The sequence below is a fragment of the Mesoplodon densirostris genome, chromosome 14 (genome assembly GCF_025265405.1).
Source record: "Mesoplodon densirostris isolate mMesDen1 chromosome 14, mMesDen1 primary haplotype, whole genome shotgun sequence".
Lineage (NCBI taxonomy): Eukaryota > Metazoa > Chordata > Mammalia > Artiodactyla > Ziphiidae > Mesoplodon > Mesoplodon densirostris.
The window spans coordinates 35,116,365-35,138,674 of record NC_082674.1 but is presented as its reverse complement, the minus strand read 5'-3'; the positions used below and the strand labels follow the sequence as shown (position 1 = coordinate 35,138,674).

Sequence of the window (22,310 nt, the reverse complement as noted above, 5' to 3'; positions counted from 1 at the left end):
GTGAACATTTATTTTTCTTTGCTATAATTAAAGTCAGGAGGCAAGCAGTCTGGGCTGGTGTTTGTGGCTCAACAAATGTTAGGGTCCAGGCCACCCTCAACATAAGGCTCTACCCCATCATCCGACATGACATTCAAGCTCCAGCCTGCTCATCCCATTCTTCATCTTCATCACCATCTTCCTCACCAGAGCCACACTTGCAGAGCACATACTATGTGCTAGGAACCATTCTAATCACGCTTCAAATTTCAATTCATGGACTCCTCACCCCAGCCCTATTACAGCAATATTATTTTTACTCCTGTTTACTGCTAAGAAAACTGTGGCACAAAAGGGTTTAAGTAACTTGCCCAAGGTCAGGCCCCTAGATGGCAGGGCTAGGATTTCAACTCAGTCTGGCTCCAGAGTCCAGCTACTAGGAAGAAGCTAAGAAGGGCATTCCCTGCCCTTTAATGACATTTTGGCCAGATCTTAGTCATATGGCTATATCCAACCACAAGGGAGGCAGGGAAATGTAGTCATCATTCAGGGCAGCAAAAACTGGGAGTTCTTTTACTAAGAAAGACAGGGACCAACTGCAGTCTGTGGTACGGATCCCCATAAATTCATCCCCTCTCCCACAGTGGGGCACCCCCAGCAATAATCTGGTATCACATGACCCCTTCCCTGCCCTTATCCAAGAGAGGCTGGTCAGAGTTCCTGAACTGGGACCAAGAGAGAGATTCTATCTTGCTGTATTGGACAGTGGCATGTGCCCTCCAGGGCAGTGGGCAGAAGATTTCAGCCAGCGCTTCAAGGCTACAGTCTATAAAGAAAACACTTAAGTGGATGTTCTCAGAGAGAATGTTGCCCAAGCAATATTTCCAGCCGCCAATGCCAGGGCCCTCTGAGGTGCCACAGCATTCCTGCCGTTGGGTGCTATAAGACCCACCATATGCTTGTGATAAAAATCTCCTTGTTTGTTCCAGTGGATTTCTGACAATTTCCCAATTGTCATCAAAGAATTCTAACTCCATAACCAGGCAAGTGTGGTGAGTGCTACTGGCAGTGTCAACCAAAATGCTATGGAAGTATGGAGATTTGGAGATTTGGCCCTGGGGGATCAGAGGAGGCTTCATAATCTGGGTTATTATCGTTGACTCATAAAGTGCTGACCACGTGCCAGACACTGTTCCATGTTACACAGTCTCACTTACTCTTTTTTGTTTGTTTGTTTGTTTGTTTTGTTTTGTGGTACACGGGCCTCTCACTGCTGTGGCCTCTCCCGTTGCGGAGCACAGGCTCCGGACGCACAGGCTCAGCGGCCATGGCTCACAGGCCCAGCCGCTCCGCGGCATGTGGGATCTTCCCGGACCGGGGCACGAACCCGTGTCCCCTGCATCGGCAGGCGGACTCTCAACCACTGCGCCACCAGGGAAGCCCTCACTTACTCTTCAAATACCCAGTGAGGCAGGTGTTACTATTATTATTATTATCCTCATTTTACAGAGGAGTAAACCAAGGCACAGAAGGGTTAAGTAACCAAAAGCTCAAACAATAAAAGTAGTAGAACTGGGTCTTGTACACGGTCAGTCTGGCTCTAGCTTCCTTGTTCTACCTTTTGGGTTTGGGTGTTTGGTGCCTAGGCTGGGTCTTAAACAAAGGGTAGGACTGTGATCGGCAGAGGCAGCACTGTCCATGCCAAGCCGGAGGCACGTGGGAGCCACATCACGGAGTCAGTAAGAGCAAGGCTGACTCAGGAAATCTGGAAGAGTTCACCACATGGGTTCTAATAAGCAAGAGTGGGCAACCAGGGGAGGAAGTGGGGCTGGGAGTTGATTCAAGGTGGGGACTGTGAATCTATGCTAAAGATTTTTGAGGACATTCTAGAGGTACTGGGGAGCCATCAAGAGTGTTGACATTGGGAAGTAACACGCTCTGGGCCCGGCTTGGGGATGACTGCCCGGGAGCTACACGACTGGAAGACTTTCAGGAGGCTCTTACAAAAAATGATCCAGTCCATGGGATTCTGAGAGGGATGGAGAAGGGACGATGGAGACGTGACCTCTGGGGTCTAGAAGCAGGGCTTGGGGCCACCTGGGAGACTGGGGAGAGGGAGGTGCCAAAGGCAATTCCAGAGAGGTTCTGGGCCCACTGGTGGAGTGGGGTGGGGGACAAGGGGAGGATGAATTCGGGTTAGACAGCACGAGTTTGAGGTGCCTGTGGGACACCCTTGTGGAGAATCTTACAGGCAGACATGGAAGAGAAGTCAGGACTGGAGGGCTTCCCTGAGGGCGCAGTGGTTAAGAATCTGACTGCCAATGCAGGGAACACGGGTTCGAGTCCTGGTATGGGAAGATGCCACATGCCATGGAGCAACTAAGCCCGTGCGCCACAACTACGGAGCCTGACCTCTAGAGCCTGTGAGCCACAACTACTGAGCCCGCATGCCACAACTATGGAAGCCCACGTGCCTAGAGCCCATGCTCCACAACAAGAGAAGCCACTGTAATGAGAAGCCCGCGCACCACAACGAAGAGTAACCCCTGCTCGATGCAGCTAGAGAAAGCCTGCACACAGCCAATAAATAAATTAATTAATTAGTTTATTTATTAATTAATTTAAAAAAAGAAGTCGGGCTTCCCTGGTGGCGCGGTGGTTGAGAGTCCACCTGCCGATGCAGGGGACGCGGGTTCGTGCCCCGGTCCGGGAAGATCCCACATGCCGTGGAGCGGCTGCGCCCGTGAGCCATGGCCGCTGAGCCTGCGCGTCCGGAGCCTGTGCTCCGCAACGGGAGAGGCCACAACAGTGAGAGGCCCACGTACTGCAAAAAAAAAAAAAAAAAAAGAAGTCAGGACTGGAGACACAGCTCTGAGGTCATCCACAGAGCGTGATTCCTGAAGCTGTAGGCACAGACAGTACCCCAGGACAGAGACGCTTGTCTAGAACCTGGCGAGAGGCAGCAGAATGAGGCAGAGGAGATGAGAAGCAGCCAGCTCAGTGGTCTGAGGATAGTCAGGAAAGCGCGTGCCCTCGACGCCCAGAACAGGCTCTCCAGGAGGAAGGCAGGACCCTTGGTGCCAAGCAGGGTGGGGGTAGGAGGGCGGGAGGTGGCCCAGAGCTATGGCCTCCCCTGCGGGCCAGGCTTCCGCTTCCTGCAGGCCCAGCCCTGTTAGAGCTCCCGCAAGCCTTCCTGTTGCCCTGGAAATGGCTCCAGCACTGGGGCTCTGCAGAGTCCAGTTGTTCAGATTTATGATGGAAAATGGCCTCAGGGACTGGGGCAATTTACTGGTCACAAACAAATTCCAACTTGTCCATGAATGTGCCTCATTCTGGTCCCCACACCCAGGCCTGTTCACACCTCTGGTAGAGTCAAGCCTGCCCAGAATATTAGCGTGTGGGACGGGCTCTGAGGGGAGCAGCACTGCGTCTAAAGGAGGCCGGACAGCCCTCAGAGCCAGGCCTCTCTCCCCAGAGCATGACGGGGGGACGGGGGCTCCTGAGGGTGGGATCCCAGCACAGGGACCACTGAGCCATCTCCCCACTGCTTACATCCGTCTCCTTCCCAGAGGAAGAGCCCACATTCCCCCGTCCCTCCCCCGCTTACCTCTGAGCCCATTCTCAGGCAGGCCTCCCTTCCAGGAAATGGGGTGTAGTGAGGGCCCAGCCCAGGGGAAAGCACCTGTTCACAGTCCAAACCTCCAGGCTGCCCAGGTGGAGGCGGAGGCAGGCGGGCCGGGCCAGCAGGCTTTGGAGGGACCGGGGCAGGACGGGAGGGGCGCCCTCAACTCCTTAAGCCGCTGGCCTTGCAGGCTAACAGGCAGCCCAAAGTATCCTCCCCAGGTTTACATTGTGTTTTGCTGTTTCTTCTCTCCTCTCTCATTAAAATCCCATTTCCCCGGCCATGTTGTCTCTACCAGTCTATACGAATATGGAAGCAAGTGACCAGTTTCAAAACAACGCAGACTTCTTCACGCTCTTGCCTGACGTTCACCTCCCTGGACTGCTGACTTCCCCCACCCTTGGCTCAGCCCCAGGCAAGCTTCTTTTCTTTGCTGTTCTCTTTTTTTTGAAAATTGGGATTGGAGCCAGGATGAAGAAACAGATTGGGGATTCTACTGTTTCCATCGAGATGCCCGCCCTCCACCCCCTTCGCTGGAATCCACGCCGGGCAGAGTGCGGAAAGGCGCTTCCCGAAGGGAGACATCACCCTCCTGCCTCCCGGCCCTCCGCCCTTGCACCCATCCCCAGTGTGTGTGGGGGGCTGCATCCCAAGATAGCTGATGAGGCAGATAAAGAAAGGTTAGATGTGTTCCAGTGCCCTCACCTGCCAGCCCTCACACAGACACCCTGGGACAAGGGTCCTTAGCCACCGTGGTGAAGGCCAAAATCACTCATCAGCCCCAACCCAGACCCCAGGTGGGTCGTGGGAGCAAAGTGGGTGGTGACCAGGGCTTGTGATGAGCAGGAAACCCAGTTCCTGCCCCAAGAAGGTTTTACAATGTGCAGCTAAAGAGATGAGATTGACAAACGTGAATCATTTAGAAACAGAATAAGATGTAGGATTTTAAAAGCTGAGGTTCTAGAGGCAAGTCCTATCCGTGTTTGCAGGGACCCGGTGGGCTCCAGGTAGGGCCCTGGAGGGGTTGAGAGCAGGGCAGGCCTGCACTGCTGCCGTAGCGGGCAGTGCATGAGGGAGGGCGGCTCGGGGAGGGAGGCTGTCATGACCACCCCGCACAGAGCCCCCAAGCACCCAGTTATGAGACTGTGTCTCAACACGGTGGCCAACTGTGACCTGCTATGGCTGAGATGGGCCGGCTCCTCTCAGAGCCACTGGGGGAGGCTGAGGTTTGGGTTTTGTTTTGGGGAGAAGCTTAAACTTCAAGGAGGGTTATAAGCAGACACCTGACTTACCTACCCATGAGCCCCTCACCATGGTAGAGGCCCAGGAACGCCCAGAGGGGCGGGGACTAAAGGGGGACCGAATGCTGCCAGCACCAAGGGCCCCCTGGTGTCCCGGAGTGGGGATGGGTGATGTGAGCTTTCTTGGCTGGAGGAGGACGAGGAGATAAGTGGAGATAATGATCTCTGGGGTGGCGGAAGATGGCCTAGCAGATACCGAGTCCCACAGCCAGTTGCAGAAAGAACCCCAACCTCACTTCAAGAGACCCCAGAGGCCCTAGCATCCCTGATTAAAGAGCTCGGGTCCCCTCCTAACACCCCCATTGCCATCCCAAACTCAGCACAAAGCGCGACCAAGAAGGCTTGCTCCTGACACCCTTGACTGATCTCTCCAGAGCGGAGGCCAGAGCCCCTGGAATCACCCAGATGCACCCTGTCCAACGTGGCCCCCCTCTTCAAGCCTGCAAGGGCAGGAGCGGAAACCAAGAGCATGCCACCCAAGATAAAGGTTTCCGTCTGATTTTGCGGTTCTGCTGAAGTCGTGTTCCTAACTGTCCAAACAAACAGTTTTCAGCCTGGAGGCCAGGACGTGCCAAAACATGCCACTTCCATTTCCAGCACCAACTGGGTGCTACGGGCACAAACCCATTTTCTAAGTCACCGCTAGCACTAAACAGTGACCAGTGGGCCGTGGTCGCCAGCAGGGAGGGCTGGCTACCAGCTGTGTGACCCTGCACGTAAGGACATGATGCAGGGCTGGGCAGTAGAATGTCCGCTGACAGGGAGGTGAGAATCCTGCCCTCCCAGCTGCACCATCACCCCCTGCTGACCTTGCTCAAGATGCTTTGTCCCACTAGGTCTTGGTTTCTACATCCATAAAATGGGAGAGGAGGGCTAGTACCATGGTTCTCAAAGTGTGTCCCCTTCAGCACAATCATCACTTGAGAACTTGTTAGAAATACAGATCCTCAGACCTCACCCCTATGAATCAGAACCTCTCAGGCAGGGCCCAGAAATCCGTGTGGGGTTTTTTTGCTTTGTTTTTTAAAATTTATTCATTTATTTATTTTTGGCTGCGTTGGGTCTTCGTTGCTGCACGCGGGCTTTCTCTAACTGCGGTGAGCCGGGGCTACTCTCCGTTGCGGTGCGCGGGCCTCTCACTGCAGCGGCTTCTCTTGTTGCGGAGCATGGGCTCCAGGTGTGCGGGCCCCAGCAGTTGAGGCATGCGGGCTCAGTAGTTGTGGCTCGCGGGCTCCAGAGCGCAGGCTCAGCAGCCGTGGTGCACGGGCCCAGCTGCCCCGCGGCATGTGGGATCCTCCCAGACCAGGGCTCAAACCCGTGTCCCCTGCATCAGCAGGCGGGCTCCCAACCACTATGCCAACAGGGAAGTCCCCAGAAATCTGTGTTTTAACAAGCCTTCTAGGTGACTCTGATGCGAGCTAAAGCTGGGAGATCTATACATTTCTGTCCAGCTCTAATATCTAATGAGCTGTTTTCTTTTACCCAGAAGAACTATTTACCTCCCAGGTTATGTTATACCCTTGAAAGAAGGACCAGCCCTTCTCTTGAGAGAGACTGAGCACTCAGCCCTGTCCCCAGCTCCAGCCTAGTCTGAAGTTGGCATCACCAGAGCTCTGGGCTCTGCGGGAACTCAGACCTTGGTCCTGCTGTGCTCTGGGAACTGGCCTGGGCTCAGGACTCTGGATTCTGGGTGTGGCCTGAGATATAATAGCCCAGAGGAACCAAGTTCAGCCCCTGTGGCTGTCACAGGGCAGCAGAATCTCATTTCCAGACAGACTACCAAGTCAGCTCCATCAGGAGAGTTGGAGGAGGCCAAGAGCTAAAAGGAGGGCTGTGCTAGCTCTGGGGATCACAGGCATTATGGTCAGAAACAAATTTTATTTCCTTGCCACCAGCCTTCACTCAGAAAATAACTCCAAGGAGAGCACCCCGCTATAGAGACACCAGCTGTGGGTGTATGCTTTCTCTGCAAGGAACTTCTAAATGCAAACAAGGTCTCTAGGCCCATGAAGGGTATTAAGAGGCCTCCCTTCCTGGCTTAGATCCAAGCCCTAGATCTGTCCACAGGGACATCCTCAGACATCGGACTGTCCCAGCATGGTGGCCTTAGCTGAGTGGTCTTCAGGATCTGGATTCCTGGGAAACACCAGCTCTCGGACTGGTGCAGGCCAGCTCACAGACTGATTGAGATTGAAGGGTAGACCCAGGAGGGCTGGGGCCCAGCCTGGACTCTAGGGGAACCCTGGGAGCTGGGCCCAGAAACAGAGGGCACAGGGAGCAGGGACAGGAATCTGAGACAGGAGCTGGACAGGCTACAGACTATCATGGCCTAATAGGCCCCCTCGGCCTCTCTAGTACAGGAAAAATTTCGGCGGGGGGGGGATTGGTGGCGTGGGGCAGGTGATGGGGCTGCTCTCTGGTGAGGATGCAGAGAGGTTGGCAAAGCCAGACCCTTGGTCCAGTCAGTAATATCTTCCTCCTTGGGCCCTGGGCCACTGAACCATAGGGCCCATTTCCACTGAAACACATTTCCTCCAAATTCCTGGGGCCTGTGATTAAGGTGACACAGGGAGTTACTAGCACTCAAGGAAGAGGCAAGGCTGGGAGAGGGAGGAGGGTGGGCCCGACGGACACCATCTGTCACTAATCACAGGCCAAGGCTCAGAACAAAACTCATTTCGGACCCAGAGGCTCTGCGCCTGTTTTGGGAAAGTTGACTAATCCCGTAATCCTGCCCATCAGGCAATTTTTCTGCCTGGCTTCCAAGTGGGAGTGGGAGAGAGCCCTGGGGGCAACTGTCCTGCTGAGGAATGTATTCTCTTAAAGGGGAAAAGCCACCTTAGTTAGGTTTTGTTTGTTCCACAGAGGCCCATGGCTCAGGAGTGTCAGGAGTTGGGCCTTGATGGCAGCGCCAGTGCCGGGTGGAGGCCAGTCCTCAATGCAGGGGACAAGGAAAGGGCGTGGGGAGCCCTGCAGGCCCACTGCCGCCTCTCTGGGCCTGCTACTCAGACGTGGGCCGGGACTAACAGCTCAGCCTGGCCAGGAAGCTGTTACAAACGCAGACTCTCAGCCCCTCCAAGCCTGCTGCACTGGTCCTGGAGCGGACACCTTCCTCCCTGGCCCAGGGCCACTTGGGGGATGGAAACAGCACAGCACCTTCCTCCAAGAGCTGCCCTCTTCCCAGTCCAGACAACTCAGGTGGGAAATGACAAGTGTCCTCAGCTCGTCCACATCCCCCGTGCTGAGGAGACCTCTGTTCAGGGCAGAGACCCTCAAGGCAGCCATCCGGCACCCATGCAGACTCGTGCACACACAAGCACACGTACACGCACGTAACCTCACCCCTGTCCCGCAGTGAGTCCATGGCACCAAACCAGCAATACACAAACGATACAATTTAAGACCACGGCCTCCTCAAGTCACAAAGTAGCCAAGTTCCAGGCAGGTTGTGTGCAAACTAGATTTGTCCCCCTGATCGTATTTTCCCTTCAACTGATGTGATCACTTCAGAGATGTGTTCGCTTGGTGGTGGTGGGTGGGAGGTTTGAGATGAAAATATACATTTTAAAAAAATCACACTTGAAAAGGAAGGAATCCTTTTCAGATCATATAGACAAAAGAAAATAGTAGTCTCATGGTCATACCTCACCAGTACCTCAAGGCAGGGATCAGGGAGACCTCTGCTACTGTGAAACCCCAAGCTATTTCCTCCTGGTCTGTGTCCTCCAGCGAGGTGTGGGAAAGGAGAGGCATCTCCTAGGACACTTTTTTGGTAAACCACTTAAAGTCAACTTCATCCTGTGAGTGTCCCGTTGTGACCCCTCGACACCCCCAGACCATCACACCTGGGGCTCTCACAGAGTGAGCAGGAATGAGCAACCAGCTGGCAATAAGCAGGCACTGTCTCTTTAAGAGTGTGGCCTGAGAGTTTATTTACCAGGAGGTTTGTTTGGGTCTCAGTGGGAGGAAAGGAAGAAGATAAAATGGGTTGGGATACTAGAAAGACAGAAGACAAAAAAAAAAAAAAAAAAAAAGAATGCAGAGAAAGCAAGATTAGAAAAACTAGGTCTAGAGGGAAAATTTATTTTTGCAACAAGGATTCCAGTTCCCCAGGGGCTGTTTCCACCGAGCAACTTAATCACCAAATGTGTAGGTTGGTCAAACACAAGTCACCGGGTGAGTCCGACTGAGGCAGCCTGAGCCTGGCTACTGGGAGCCACCTGCCCAGCTCAGGCTCTGGGCCCAGGGGCTAGCACTGCAGGTTGAAACGAGGACAGGGTGCGGGTAGCCTGGAGACAAACCCAGCAGCTGGGCCTGTGGGAGGGACAAAAGTTCCCAACCTGGGCTCTGGGGCACCCAGGATCCCTGCAACTGTTTGCATCTTTGTGTGGTGGACACACATGTGCTCTTGAGAGCCCACAGCCTTCACAGGCTCCCCTGATCTTTGGGACCAGCAAGAAGAGTCCAGTTGGGGTCAGGCCTGACTCAAGCCCCTTGTGATGTGAGGTAGACCACTCGGACCCTCTGCTTTAGGTGTGCTGGTAAATCTGTTTCCCCAGAGCTGGGGAGCCGCTGAGGGTGACCAGGCAGAGAAGTGGTAAAATGAAAGCTGTCATTCCATGCGGAAAAGAGGGAGATTTTCTTTTTTTTTTTTTAAGCTGTGAATTTTTTTTAAATTATTTATTTATTTATTTATTTATGGCTGTGTTGGGTCTTCGTTTCTGTGCGAGGGCTTTCTCTAGTTGCGGCAAGTGGGGGCCACTCCTCATCGCAGTGCGTGGGCCTCTCACTATCACGGCCTCTCTTGTTGCGGAGCACAGGCTCCAGACGCGCAGGCTCAGTAATTGTGGCTCACGGGGCTAGTTGCTCCGCGGCATGTGGGATCTTCCCAGACCAGGGCTCGAACCCGTGTCCCCTGCATTGGCAGGCAGATTCTCAACCACTGCACCACCAGGGAAGCCCAAGAGGGAGATTTTCAGGTGGCTTTGCCAGAGGCCAGAGTCCAAAAATGGTTGACACTGAGTGAGCTTGTGGGACAGGGGGAACCCTGTAGGCTTGGACCCAGTCTCTGGTGAGACATTCTGGGTACAAAATAAGACTATCCACAAACAGGTTGGACACACAGCGCACACATGTGCACGCACGCACAGATGCCGTCCCCTTCCTCACCCAGCCCTCCTGGACAGCAGGCTCCCTGCAGAAACGGATCTGCCCATGCTGGCTCTTTGAGGCCATGCCTCTGCAGGGAAGACAGCTGAGAGCTATGGGTCATGCTGAGGACACTATCCAGCCCCTCTTGGAGGGGCAGAGGCCACCAGACCCTTCTCAGGGGACAGCTGGGCCCTGATGTTCCAGGAGAACTCCCAGAATTTGTCTTCATGTCATATTCTGAGGATTGGGGGACAGCCTCTAAGTGGGATTATACCATCAAGCCTGCTTTAAACTCTAGCTGCACCGGCTCCAAAGCATGTCCCATCTCCTGGCAGTGGAGGTGAGGAGGAGGGGTGTATTGGGCAGTGACTGGGTCACGCCCAGGTCATCAGGCCATGGGACTGGGCGGCCAACACCTCTGCCCCTTCACACCCCCCAGTCCCCCACAGACTCCAGCACCTAGAGTCCCCACTGCCACGTGTCACAGGCATAACTCCTTAAGTAGGGAAAAGTTGCAACTTGGGACCTCAAACCTCACTCACCAGGAAACTGGGTGATTACACTGCCTCAAAAACTCAAAGTGTTTGATTTCTCCTGGGGAAGCCAAGGGCAGTTTGCGTAAAAGGTTACTAGACTGAGCTTCTTGAGGGCAGGGGCTGTGCCACCCACCCCCCCACAGAGCCCCATCGGCGCTGATGTCGAGCACACAGGCAACTTAATACGTGTGTTGGCTAAAAGGATGGGACGATGGGCAGGTGGACAGGCTATATCCAGTCTTCCATTTTGAGCCCTCCATGCCAGCCAGTTCAAAGGGAAGAGGCCAAAAGAGAGTGAAGCTGTCAGAGGGAGGCAGGGGACCCTCGGGTGGGTGCCCCTGGGGGAAGGAGAAGGAAACATCGACTGGTCAAATCAAAATCCCTACAGCCCCAGAAATCCCTGCAGGGCCTGGCAGGGACTAGGCTGCAGTGTCCACTTGCTCAAAACCTGCCTCAGGCTCCCATCCTCCTGCCCAGCTTTCAGGGTGCCCCTGTCAAGCCGCCTCTTGCTAAATAAACCTGCCTTTGTGTGTGTGTCCCGGAGGAGAGAGAATGGACTGGGGGAGGGGAAGAGGACCTGTTTGTCAAAGCAGACCTCCTGAATGCTTTTAAGGGCCTGCAGTTTGGATGAGTAAATATTTTCCCTTTCGGATGAAAGGTGCAATCATCACCGTTTTTTAATTACTTTAATTAGAAAAGATTGCCTTAATCTTTTACTTATCTGTACTATTGTGGGAACTGCCGGAAAATGAAGTGCAGGGAAAACAGGTGGAGTTTGACCTTTGCTCTCAGCATCTTGAATTTCTTCTAGGCTGGTAATTACGAAGAATCAGGGGAAGTTCCTTGCAGAATCTAGGAAACGCAAACACACACACAATCGTGGATAGGAGGGCACACTGGCTCGCTCTCTCCCCTCCCCCCACACACAGGCACACTCTCACGCACGTGTGTGTACATGAGTGGAAGGGAAAATGGACCCCAACGGGGCAGACCAGAAAGTTCCAACTTTGAGAGCAGCGTTGCTCTCTGAGCCCTGAGATGTGGCTTAATGAGTTTCCCAGGGTGGCCTAAAATGATTAATTAAGCAGACAGCTCCTTACCCCCTCCCCAAACAACGGAAACCCAGTAACGGTCTGTTTGGGGAGGGAGCGGCAGGGGCCCCCTGACCCCAGGGGTGGCTGGGGACGTGATGTAAGAGCCAGGAGCCCAGATAAGGGACGATTGCAACGGCCTATAACGGCCACCGAGGCTCACCCTGCCCAAGCCCTGACTAAAGGGCCTCTCTCTGCTCCTGGCCTCTGGCCTCCTGCCCTGTGTCTGGGCACTGCCCAGGCCCAAGAGGACCCTTGGCAAAATGGCAGATTGGGGACAGTTGTCTCTGGCCTCTGTCCCTCCCACTCAGGAGCCCTCCTCCTGCCCATTTCTATCGTGCACCGTTCCTGGGCTCATAGCTGAACACTGGGAAGGGATTCTAGAGTCTGGCTGGGAGTCCAGACCCACAGGCGTGGAGCATGATGGGAAGGGAAAGAGGAGAAGTGGATGGGAGGTTCCTTGAGGGCTTCCCTCTCAGACCACCCGTGTGTGTGGGGAAACTACTCTGTCCTTCAGAGCTGTCAGAGGGCCCCAAAGCCCAGCATCAGCCATTCACTGACTCAGCAAACACGTACTGAGCACTTCCGGTGTTCGGGATACAAGGGGTGAGCAGTGGTATAAAATGCAGACTCCCAGGCCCTAGCCACGGGGATCCAGATTTTGTTGCCTGAAGGGAGTCCTGGGATCCAGGTGATGCTTGTACACAAGCAGAGCTAGGCACTCAGGTGTCTAGCGGCACCTCCATTTTCTGCATCCATCACCAGGACAGGCTGCCTCCAGAACCTGGATGTTTCTCTTGGAAGGTGCCCCAAGGATTCAGCTGTGGTGCTGACGTTGTATTCTAACCTCTTTTCCACAGACAAGGGCATGGCCTTCCTTCCCAGACAGTCACATCCCCTGGGGACTGGGACAAGAGCGGGACAAAGGCTTCTCTGGAATAAGGAACACCCAGCTGGGGGTTTGCAGTCTGCCTTTGTAAACAGGCCTTGCAAAGGGGACAGGGGCTCCAAAGCAGGCCCAGACCGGGCCAGCCTGCAGGGTGGGAGGAGATGGAGGTGGAGGTGTGGGTCGGTCGGAGCCAGGAACAGTGTTTTCCTTTCTAAAACGCTCCGGGTGCTTGGATCGGATTTCCAGCCTTGTGTTTACAGCATCTGCAGCCGCGCGTCCATGACCGCGTCTGTCTGTACCTGTGTCTTTCTCCCCAGGTGTCTGTCTGTGTGTTTGCGTGTTCTATCTGAGTATCTGATCACACCTGTGGGCGATGGCCCCTCTGTGTCTGTAGGAGGCCTTCTGAGAAAAATGGCTCTGGCTTCCACTTGTGTGAGCTCTTCCGCCTCAAAACATGGCTAAAATAAACCTTGCTGAAAAAGCTTTAACAACAATTTTTTTTCCTGTCCCTGGCAGGGGCAATAACACCAGCGGGTCTCCACGGTCAATTTAGGAAGCTTGGGAAAACACTGCTTATAATTAAAAGTCTAGAAGGGCCTCAATTAGGGCAGTGTTTGCCCTGCCGGCCCGTTCCCAAACCCCGCTCGGCAGCATTCCTCTCCTGGCTGGAAAAAGCCTTTGATTCGCACCAAATGTTCAGCGGTCACACTGGACCGGGCCTTGGCACTGCATCCCCTGCCAGCTGCTCAGGGCACAGGCAGGCCTCTGCCCCAGGGCTGCTACCTGAGATCCCAGCCCTCCCCCTGCCCCCGACTTCTAGCCCCTCCGTCATCCTGAGCTCCTGAGGTCTGGAGGTGCAGACCCCCCTGGAGATGGAGCAGCCCGGCCCACACCGGCGTCGACTCCCTATCCAGGGTGGCAGTGCTCACCCTGAGAATTAAAAGCCGAACGTCAGGCCTATCTGAGGATGAGGCAGCTGTATCAACGTGGAGAGAGGTGGTGTCAAGGCGCAGCAAGGGACCCCCCAGTGCCCCTTCTTACTCCGCAGAGGCTGCCTGCGTCTGAGCAGAAGCCGGCCTTGAGTGACAGCCACCTCAGGAAATGCAGCCAGAGGGCTCCAGACCGTTCTCCCAGGACCAGAAAATACAGGGCTTGGCAGAGAGGGTCAGGAAATAGCACAAGCCTCTGACCTCTTGAGTCCCTAAGGATTAAAGACAAGGATCTAACTGGGACGGGGCCCAGGGTGCCATGCCGGCCCCCTCCTTTTGGTGGAGGTGGGGGCTCCAAAGACAGAAACACGGGGGCCCGGGGTGTTGCCTCCTCCCTGGGGAAAGGCTCAGCCCCCTCAGCTGGGTGGGCGGGAAAGAGAAGTGCTGAGTCAGCTCCGGAGCAAGCCTCTTCTCCCTCCCAGGACACACTCTCTCACACACACACACACACACACACACACACACACACACACACACTCTGAGGCCACAAGTGGGCCCTTGGTGTCCCAGATCACAGCCACCCACACAAACTCACATTTCTGCACAGGCTCATACTGACACCCATTCACAATCACAGACACGGCAACAGTCAGACACACAGCCACTGTAACAAAGGCTGGCAGGCCCCGGGCAGGACCAGGCTGCCTTCCGAGGTCCCTGAGTCCTTGGCAGCCCCCAGCACCCCTTGAGAGAGCAGAGGAATCATTGTGCAGGCAGATGGTCTGTGATGCAACGCCAAGGTCAGGTCCTCAACCCCACTGGCCCACGCCCTGGGGGTGGGTGGGCGGGAGAGTTTGGGGAAATCTTGAAGAGGGCAGCCTAGGTGCCGGCCCCAGATCTGCTGATGCCCCAAAGGGAGGGCCTGGCCCCAGCAACAGGGAACGGCAGGGGAAGGGTTACAGCCTAACCAGAAAAAACAATTACTAACGGGAAAGGCAGCACATTCCAGCCCTGCTTAGCAGGGCCGCCAGGGCCGTGGGTGGTTCTTGGATTATGCATTTCCTTGAAAACAAAAAGGAAAGTTCAGGGCAGTTCAGCTGTGCCCTGAATCTCACTCTGGGGCCTTTGTCTCCAGCCCCCTCATAGCCCGTGTGACCGTGCGCGCGCACGCGCACACACACACACACACACACACACACACACACACGATCCCACTGGCCCAGCCAAATGTCCACTGGGAAAGTGGGAACATTAGTACCACTGAAAGCTTGCAAGAAAAGGCTGGAAAGAAGAACTGAAGCAAGAAAGGGGAAAGGGTAGGGAGTGGGGACCCCAGAGAACTCTCAGTGCCCGGAAGTCTCCATTCTGTGGGTACAGTTGTGGGGAATGTCTGTTGCTTCACTCAGCAAACCCATCTGGAGCCCCTGCTCTGTTCCAGACACCGTGCCAGGCACTGGGGTTATCCTCGAGGGCTTCCTGTCAGGAAGACCTGCTCTCCCATTTTCCCCACAGTGGTCTCTTCTACCCGTTTCTATCTCAGATCCCAGCTCTCTCATCTATGAAATCTGGTCTCCTGATAGATTCTCATGATCGAATTCAGACTGAGAACTGCGGCGCAGCTGATAAGGCTGAGAGGAGACCCTCCCAGGGTGGTTTACTTCTTAAGGAGCATGAAGATGGTGGCAACTCCCTGTGCAAGTACAGGAGGGGGCAGCCGTCTTGCCATAAACATGGGAACAGATCCAAATGGCCGCTGAGCCTGACTGGACATGTCCTTTCTCCCCGTCCTTCACCAAAGCCCTGTGAGGACACAGCTTCTCCACCATAAACGGGGAAACGGAGGCGTGAAGAGGGATCAAGCACCTCGCTCAAGCCACAGCACAGGCTGCCTCCCCCCCACTCCCTGGGATCTCTCTCCCCGCTCGGCTCTCTGAGTGGCATCTCTGAGGTCTTAGCTTAAACACTGTCCCTCTGAGAAGGCCTGTCTGACCACCCGTCTGAAGAAGTCTGCCCCGTATTGCCTCTTGTCCCCTTCCCCTTGGGAACGTGCTGATTTTGTACGTGTTTATCTGAGGTCTGCCTTCCTGGCCAGACTCACCTGGAGGGAAGGGCTTGCGTCCATTGTGTTCACCACCTATATCCAAGCTCCTGGGATAGGGCCAAGCACACAGTAGGTGCTCAATAAATGTTTGTGGAAGGAATAAAGAAATGAGTGGCTACATGGCTTGGGTAGGTGGAACCAGGTCAACGTCCAGGCCTCCCCGTAGATGTATGCCGCTCTCCTCCATCGAACTCCCTCCAGAATGACAAAGTGAGCAGGAAGCTTGGGGCCTCTCCATTCCAGCCCTGGGCTGCATCGAAAACAGCCCAAACTTCAAAAAATAAGATCAGATTCCACAGCTGGGCCACATGTTGCTTCTGTTAGGCCCAGATGCCTGGCATGTATGGGTCCTGATGGGACCTCACCCAGAGGGAGGGCGGGGGGCACTGGCCCATGGGTTCCAGCTGGACAAGCTCATTCATGTCTCTGCTCCACAGGCACTGACCAGGTGCTGAGCTGGGGTCTCACGTGTGGTGCCTGCCCTCAAGCTGCACCCAGGCTTTCCAGACAGACAGTCAAAGAACCCTACTGGTGAACTGTGCTCAGACCCTGTGGAGAGTGAGATGATCTGGGGGCCACAGCTCTGCTGGGGACGTCAGGGACAAGGAGGTCGGGCGTGGGCTGAGAGAGGGGCTGACCAGCATGGGCGTGCCAGGGACAGGGAAGAGCATGTGCCAAGGCACAGAGGGAAGAGAGTGCCCACGTGGGCCTAGGTCACACCAGGAGTTCACTGGGCCTGCATCAGAAGGTTCAGGGAGGGGAGATGCCGGAGAAGGGGCTGGAGGAGGGATGGACCAGGTCACGGGGGGCAAGGTCACTGGGGGGCAAGCCCTAGCTCCTCAGGCGGACCCAAGGAGCCAGGGCTTTACTGGGTAGGCAGTGGAGAGCCCACCAGGGCTTTTAAAAGGGAAAGGGAAAAGACATAGGCAGCTTTGCATTTTAGAAAGCTCAAACTACCAGAAATTTGCAAAAGCCCTGGTGGGAAGTAAAAGTGGACAAGTTGGGAGTCTGTGGCTGTCACCCAGGCGAGCACTGATGGCTGGGACTTGGGGCTGCAGGGTTAGAGGTGAAAGGGCAGATGTGAGAGGCATTTAGGAGGGAGTGGGAGAGCCTTGCGACGAACTGACAGGAGGGAAAGAGGGCAAGGGTGCTGTTGAGGATGATCCCAGGGTTCTGGTCTGCTCAGCTGAGTGCAGGTGGGCAGGCAGGAATCCAGGGGGAGAGGATGATGTATCAGCCTTAGCCATGTATCTGGGGGCTGTTAGGGATGTGGGTCTGGAGGGGAAGGTGCTGGCTTGGAGCTTTGGAATTGTCTAAACCCAGACCTGGGTGTTGCCCAAGGAGAGGACCAGGCAGGAGGATTGAGCTGAGTGACAGAGGAGGGCTAAAGACAGAGCTGCCCCTCCCTCTCGGCCAAATCAAATCCTAGCATCCTCTGAGATCCACTTCATGTCCTCCCACCCCATCCTATGTGTGAGAGACAGCATGTGGCAAAGACAGGAGGGAGGAAAGAACTTGCACCAAGCCCGAGGGGCGGGATTAGGATGGGTGGAGGGCCTTGGATGGGGGAGCAAAGGTGCAGAGGTAGGATAAGGGGCCATGTTCCAGAACTGTAGGGGTCTCCCCAGCCCGGGCCTGGCCAAGGCTCCTGGGAGGCAGATGCTTAGAATGACCTGCCTTTGTTGGGGGGGACAGACCCCAGCCCACTCAGATGCAGTGGCCAGATGCTATGGGGGGCAGCCCTTCCTCGGGGGGCTGTTAGCCCAAGGCCTGCTGGGTCCAAGCCAGGGAGCTGGATCTCTGGTCTCTTGTTTCTCTCTACGTGGAGTCTCCACGGGCCGGGCACAGAGGTGACAGGGAGAAGTACGTGTCCGGAAACAGGAAACTTGAGCTGAGCATCGTTTTCCACTCCTTGTCCTTTCTGTGGTGTCGAAGAGAGGATTTTACTTCTTCGCATTCTACAGGCTGCACCCTAGCTTGTCCCAGCCAAGGGGGCCGTGGTCCTCAGGGATCTGTCACCAGCCCTCAGCTTCTCTCCCTGAGTCACTCCAGAGAGGTCAGCCAAGGCCTAGGACCCCAGCTGGCTCCCCGCTCCCTCTCTCCTCCCAGACCCCACTGCAATCCCACCTTTTACCTGGTCTCCCCCTCTTCAGCCAGGCACTCCCGGAAGAAGGCCCTGAGGACAGGGCTGTAAAGAACCCACATGGCAGCTGACAAGGCCAGCTTACCTCCCTTGGCTCTCCTAATGATGCCCCTGTTGCCAGTGGCCAGCTGCTAATGGTTCACCCTGTCCCACAAGCCTGTGCCCAGCCAACCTCAGATGCCAGCAGATGGCCCATCCTCTTTGGTACCCTTGCCCATCCCCATCCATCTCTCCCTCATTTCTCTTTCTGATATTCCTTCCCCTCCCCGCTACTCAGCCTATGTGTGTATATGGGGCAGGGGGAGTGCCCCAAGCCTCGATTCTGGCCATCGAGGTGGAAATCATTGCAGTAATTAACAAGCCTCCCGGGCGGCGCTGGTGAGGGTGGAGAGGCGAGGAGACAACTAGGGCGGCTGAATCGTCTGGTGAGCCCCCTGCCTCCCACCCCTGACAAAGGCCAGTGCTTCCCAAGCCATGCTTGGGGCCAGAACAGAGAACGAGCCCCTTGTCCTTTGGAGGTGTCACAAGGCCTGGGATCCAGTGCATCCCTTGGGGCAAGAGAAATGGAGGCTCAGGGGGTCCAGTGGGGAGGGCCAACTCCCAGGCCAGAAATGGGTTTAGCCAGGGAGGTGGGTGCTGCAGAGATGCACCTAGGGGCCTGCTGAGTCACCACCATCCCTTTCAAGGCACTGGTCTCCCACCCAAGATCCTGCCTTGGACAGCTGGGTCGGGGGGCCTGAAAGGGCCTAAACCACACAGTCCGGAGGAGCTGGAGATGGGAAGCCAGCTGGCCCCCATTCTGCTTCCTCTGGAGCCACTCTGTCCTCAGCCCAGGCCTCCAGGTGTGGCCTGTCTCCCCCTTCTTAAGGCTCTAGCAACAGATTTCAAAAGTGGGAGCTCCCCGCTCCCAACTCAACTGCCCCCTCCCAGCGGTGGAATTAAGCACAGGAGAGTCATCTTCAAAACCTCTTCGCCGGGCTTCCCTGGTGGCGCAGTGGTTGAGAGTCCGCCTGCCGATGCAGGGGACACGGGTTCGTGCCCCGGTCCGGGAAGATCCCACATGCCGCGGAGCGGCTGGGCCCGTGAGCCATGGCCGCTGAGCCTGCGCATCAGGAGCCTGTGCTCCGCAACGGGAGAGGCCACAACAGTGAGAGGCCCGCGTACTGCAAAAAAAAAAAAAAAAAAAAAAAAAAAAAAACAACCTCCTCGTCACCATGAGGCTGGCACCAAGGTCGCATGGGCTCTGCCACCCACCACCCCAAGCAGGACTTTGGGCTGGGCCAGGAGAAAGGGGAGGGGCCAGTAAATATTTATTGCTTTCGATTGAGATAAGCTAAAGTGGTGTGTGTGACAGCTTTTCCTCTGGCTCTGCTGGTGTGCTGTGGGTCTTCTTGCTTTGGGCCTCAGCTTCCTTCTCTGTAAAATGAGGATCTGGGATGAGATCTGTGGTTTTCAAACTCTGCTCTCAGAGCCCAAGCATTCTATAGGAAAGAATCAGGGCTAGAGCAACTCTGGTCTTATCAGTTGCGGACTGGGCTTCACCCCTAAGATTTCATGTGTGGAATGAGTTCACAGCTGAGAAACATTGGATCACCTCTGGGACAGGTGATACCTGTTTCTGTCCCAGCTTGAAGTTTCCAGAGACCGGCAGCACCACATCCACTGCAGGAGGGCCCGGGCTGCCCGGGGAGAGAGGAAGGACCCTAGAAGGATGAACCAAAGGGACTTAACTCCTCAAACCTTAGGTTGGGTACAGTACTGGACACATAAATACATATATATGTCCAGGACACAGAGGGACGAGGCTGCCTCAGGAGGGTCAGGGCAGACCCAGAGGAGAATGTGTACCCATGTTCACTCATACATGCTTATGTGCACACACACGCATACACACACGCATACACGTAGGCACAACACAGTTGACCCCTGCAGCCCTGCCTCCATGGCAAGGCTCCAGCTGGAGGAGTGTCCTTCTGTCTCCCTCTGAGCCCTGCCCCACCCCCACTTACCTCCTCTTTGGACTCTTCAAGTTGACCTGGCTGAGCTCTGTCTGGAGATGAGGAAAATGTCTCTATCTGTTTTTCAAATATCTGGGGCTTGCTAAAGACCAACACATTTTTTTTTTAAAGTGTGTATAATTTGAGGGCAATTTGATCCATATGTTTCTGATTCTCTTGCACTTAAATCATCAAAATATTGATTTTTAAGAGCCATTTGATGTCTAAGGAACCTTTTTAATAAGCTTTTAAAACTCTTTAAACCCAGAGACTGGAGCCGGTGCCAGGGCCCAGGCTGGCTGCTGGCTGGTTGCAGCCCCTCCCCTGGGTTGTGATTACTTGGAGCGGAGTCTCACGTCCCCGCTGCAGGCCTCACCTCTGCCTGGACTCCCTGCCTCCCCCAGAACTAGCCAGGGGTTCCAGCTCCAGCTTCTTGCTATCCTGACAGAGCGGCTCACCCCCCTTTCTTTTCACAGACCTCACTCCTATTTCCTCAAAGCACCATTAAGACACAAACCAAGAGGAGCAAATAGGATTTTTCATTTTTAAAGCCTGCGTAATATTTTGCTGTAGAACTATGCTACAATTTATTTAACCAATCCCTACTGAAGAACATTTAGGTCATTTCCAGTTGTACACCTTACTGCACATTTCTGATTATTTCCTTTGGATATGTTTCTAGAAGTGAAAATACTGGGTCAAAGAGTATGCACGCCCTTAATGCTCTTTCCACACATGTTGCCACATCATTTTTCCGAAAGATTACACCAAGTTATACTGCCAAGGTCTCCCCTCCTGTACTCTTGAGAGGAACGCTCATTTTTATTCAAACAAAGCTGTCCCATTTGAACACAGAGAAGCTCTCTCACACGGCACAGATCCAAGAAGGCTCTAAAACCAGAAGGCCTGCGTTCGAATTCCAGTTCTGCTATTTACTAATTGGAAAAGTTACTTATTCTGTCTGTGCCTGTTTTCCCAACTATAATTTGGGGATAATGATGGCACCACCACATACGTTTATCATGGGGATTAAATGAGATCATGTATATAAACTTAAATAACTTAGTGTCTGATATATAGTTGGTGGTGAATAAATGATGGCTAATATTACTACTATACCTTAGCTATTCCTTCAACCCAGAATGCCCTTCTCTTTCTCACCTGTTTTTTCTTTTGAATTTTATTTATTTTTGTATACAGCAGGTTCTTATTAGTTATCTATTTTATACATATTAGTGTACATATGTCAATCCCAATCTCCCAATTCATCACACCACACCACCACTTTCCCCCCTGGGTGTCCATACGTTTGTTCTCTACATCTGTGTCTCTATTTCTGCCCTGCAAACCGGTTCATCTGTACCATTTTTCTAGGTTCCACATATATGCGTTAATATACGACATTTGTTTTTCTCTTTCTGACGTACTTCACTCTGTATGACAGTCTCTAGATCCATCCACATCTCTACCAATGACCCAATATTGTTCCTTTTTATGGCTGAGTAATATTCCATTGTATATATGTACCACATCTTCCTTATCCATTTGTCTGTTGAAGGGCATTTGGGTTGCTTCCATGACCTGGCTATTGTAAATAGTGCTGCAATGAACATTAGGGTGCATGTGTCTTTTTGAATTATGGTTTTCTCTGGGTATATGCCCAGCAGTGGGATTGCTGGGTCATATGGTAGTTCTATTTTTAGTTTTTTAAGGAACCTCCATACTGTTCTCCATAGTGGCTGTATCAATTTCCATTCCCACCAACAGTGCAAGAGGGTTCCCTTTTCTCCACACCCTCTCCAGCATTTGTCGTTTGTAGATTTTCTGATGATGCCCATTCTAACTGGTGTGTCTTTCTCACCTTTTTGATGCCCTTTATTCCCCCACTCACCTTTTTTGATTCACTCACTACCCGGGTCATTACTTATCTCTACAGTTAGCTAAGTGCCATTTCAATTCAAATCAATTCAATTCCATCCCAAGAATTCTGGCATTGTGCAAGCCAAGGCCTTCGGAGCTGGGCAGAGACATAAAATAGACCATGTCTGAGGTACGGGCGAAGATGTGCTCTTTGAGATTTAGAGTGGCCCCCTCCCCAGCACACTCCATTCCTCATGCTTTGATCTCCTATAATACTTTGTGTCCATAAGGTCATTATGGAAGAGACTATGTACGGCTCTCCATCACAACTTAACTGTGTGTATGTTTGCATGTGCATGCATGTTCTTGTACACACGTGTTTGCATGTGTGTGTTTCTGTGGGCACGTGTGTGGGTGTGCATGCTTGTGTGTGCATGTGTGCTTAGAGTTTAAGTTCCTGAGGTGCAAAGATAACATGGTGAGTTTCCTCTGACTTTTCCACAGATCTTACCCAAGGCAAGGCACAAAGCTGCTATTCAAGAAACACACGAATGAATGAATGAATGAACAACCGAACGAACGAACGAACAAAGGAACGAACCATAAACCCTAAGCTGGCACTCAGGCTGAGGATCTGGGAAGAGGGTTCCACTGGGAGTCAGGAGTTCTGTATCTGAAACGCGACAGGCCCTGTGTGACATGGGCAGGACT

The 22,310-nt window shown here is 53.9% G+C and overlaps 1 long non-coding RNA gene across 3 annotated transcripts in view; it reads right to left on the bottom strand.

The window, feature by feature from the left end:
• LOC132502016 (uncharacterized) overlaps nucleotides 1–22,310 on the bottom strand; it is a 127,677-nt gene that overhangs the window by 14,803 nt on the left and 90,564 nt on the right. The window contains exon 4 of one of the 3 annotated variants that reach the window (XR_009534383.1): nucleotides 2,677–2,803. The exons of 1 other annotated variant lie outside the window; for it this stretch is intronic. This is a non-coding gene — a long non-coding RNA (uncharacterized LOC132502016). Of the gene's footprint in view, nucleotides 1–2,676; nucleotides 2,804–11,357; nucleotides 11,442–22,310 lie in introns of those variants that run through there. One more of the 3 variants, XR_009534384.1, reaches the window with a different exon arrangement.